Genomic DNA, 2,500 nt, shown 5'->3' with positions numbered 1-2,500 from the left:
TTTAATCGGTTTCATGTGTATTTGACGAAGACGTGATCGAAACCCGGTTAAATCTCTTGTTCCTTCCTCGTGTTTTCTAAATGACGAATGACGATGGGCTGGAAGAAAACTCGACAAACAAACAAAGTAGGAAAAAAAAGGAAAGAAAGAAAAAAAAAGAAAGAAAAAAAAAAAAGTGTGGCTGGAACGGACTCCCCCCCCCCCCACCTCCTCCTCTTCATCCTTCCATCTCCTGTCCTGCTGACCCAAGGAGCCAAAACTGCTACCCTGCCACGTGGTATATCGATAATGGCACTGACCTATTGCAAAACACGATTCTGAGCCACAATGTTGCCATCATGTGTACTACGCCACGTCCCCATGCGTGCATTCGTCTTTTGTGTTCCTACGCCTGCCACAGTAGCGATATCTTAACCCATTCGCCCCGGATTTATGTTCTGTCCCCTGTAGTTTTTATGGTTAATTTTGTTACATACAGATGGCTCCACGTGTGCTCAGCCGGCAAGGAGTCTATCAGTAGGCCCTAGTGACCGATCCTGATTTCCCCATTCCTTGAACTGGCGGGAAAATGAATACCATTGCTATCGATACTATTGTTATTGTTGTTATGATTATTAATTTGTCATTAAAATATTTTAGACAATGAAATGATACAAAAGACCCTTTCTTAAAGTGAAAGAAAAGGGTAAACAGGTGAGATAGGTAGTTTCTAATAACTGGCTATTTGGTGATTAAGAACTTGTAGAGCCATCTATGTGTAAATACAATAAATAAACGTGTATTACAGTGGGCATGGCATGTATTCTTGCCACATGGGGCGAATGGATTAGTTTTCTTACGGGGTTTACAGTGATATTAGATTAATCTCAAGTGAAATTGGCCACGTTTTGACATTTCCATTTTTCGGTATCAGCGATAAATATACCTCTTAATGAATCAATTAGTTTTATGGGTTCTCCAGGTCCCAGGGAATCCAGAGAAGTGATTGTTAGCCCGTAATACAATTTCTTAGTTTGCTTATTTGTAAAGACCCTGTATCAACACTGCTTTTTTAAAAATGGTCATTGTATTTAATTACGGTTAAATAAATAGGTGCTCATTAATAGCTATAGACGTTTATCCATATCATTTTATTCAACAAGCCTTAAATTCCATGCGATCCTTGTAAAAACTATCGACCAACTGTATTTAAACTTTATAGATATATTTTGATTGTTAATTATTATGACTATATATAATGTTTTTCCTGGAAATTCCCCTTAGCCCATCTTCCAGGAGGTAATAGGTATATATGAAGAGCGTTGAAACGTATTCCTAATTTGATTATGTTTTAATGACTTAATGTTTTTTTCTCTTGTATGTGTTATACTAAGGTTTTCATTTCTTTGCAAAAATCCGCCACATATCTGGTGGCTGCGCCTAATTTTATGATACATGGTGTAATGCAAGATTTTACGAATTTGATATCTGTGGACCTTGTTTCATTTATCTGCACTGTGAACATTCTGCAGGATGTTTCATTCTGAATTTTAAAGGCAGTAAACACACACATACGCGCGCACACACACACACACACACACACACACACACACACATATATATATATATGTATATATATGTATATATATATGATATATATAATATATATAAATACACATATAAAATATATATATGATATATATAGATATATATTTGTGTGCGTGTGTATGTGTGTGTGTGTGTTTGAAACTAGATTTATTGAAAATTAGAAAACAAGTCTGAAAATGGAATCCAGGAGGATTTCGAAACTGTTATCCCATTTTCATTAAATCAGGAAATAATTTGTGATTTTGTACGTTATCAGAAGGAATGATATATATATATATATATATATATATATACAGAAAGAGAGAGCGAGAGAGGTGAGTGACATCCGGTTTTTATCATTCCTTCTGATAACGTAAAGTACATAAATGTATATATATATATATATATATATAAATATATATATACATATCTATCTATCTATATATATATATATATATATAGTGTATATATATGTGTGTGTATGTATAAGTGTATATATATATGTATATATCTATATACATACACAGAAAGAAAGAGAGGTGAGTGACATCCGGTTTTTATCATTACCTTTGATAACGTAAAATATCACAAATTATTTCCTGATTTTAAAGTTCAGAATAAAACATATTGCTGAATGTTCACATTGCAGAGAAATGAAACAAGGTCCACAGATATAAGTTTTATTGGAAAAAGAGTAGTACTATTTTCCATTATTGTACAGTTTGATGTGAAACTATTCCAGACGTCAATCATGGAAAAAAACATACACACTGATAAAACAAAAGAAGGTATGCGCATACATACATACACGCTGATGTATACACACATGAACAAAGTATTTAGCGCATTCTTGGAAAAGGAAAAACACATATGATATCCATACGTCATTTCCATTAGGAAAAGTAAGAAAATGGAAGAAGAAAATGCAGATAAA

The 2,500-nt window shown here is 33.6% G+C and overlaps 1 protein-coding gene across 1 annotated transcript in view; it reads right to left on the bottom strand.

The window, feature by feature from the left end:
* Positions 1-2,381: 2,381 nt before the first annotated feature.
* LOC125048015 (penaeidin-2b-like) overlaps positions 2,382-2,500 on the bottom strand; it is a 1,017-nt gene continuing 898 nt past the window's right edge. The window contains exon 2 of the mRNA XM_047646598.1: positions 2,382-2,500. This exon is cut by the window's right edge and continues 155 nt beyond it. The gene's annotated coding sequence lies outside the window, so the exon portion shown is untranslated.

This window comes from Penaeus chinensis, chromosome 42 (genome assembly GCF_019202785.1).
Source record: "Penaeus chinensis breed Huanghai No. 1 chromosome 42, ASM1920278v2, whole genome shotgun sequence".
Taxonomy (NCBI): domain Eukaryota; kingdom Metazoa; phylum Arthropoda; class Malacostraca; order Decapoda; family Penaeidae; genus Penaeus; species Penaeus chinensis.
The sequence above is the reverse complement of the archived record's forward strand: the minus strand, read 5'-3'. Positions and strand labels throughout refer to the sequence as shown.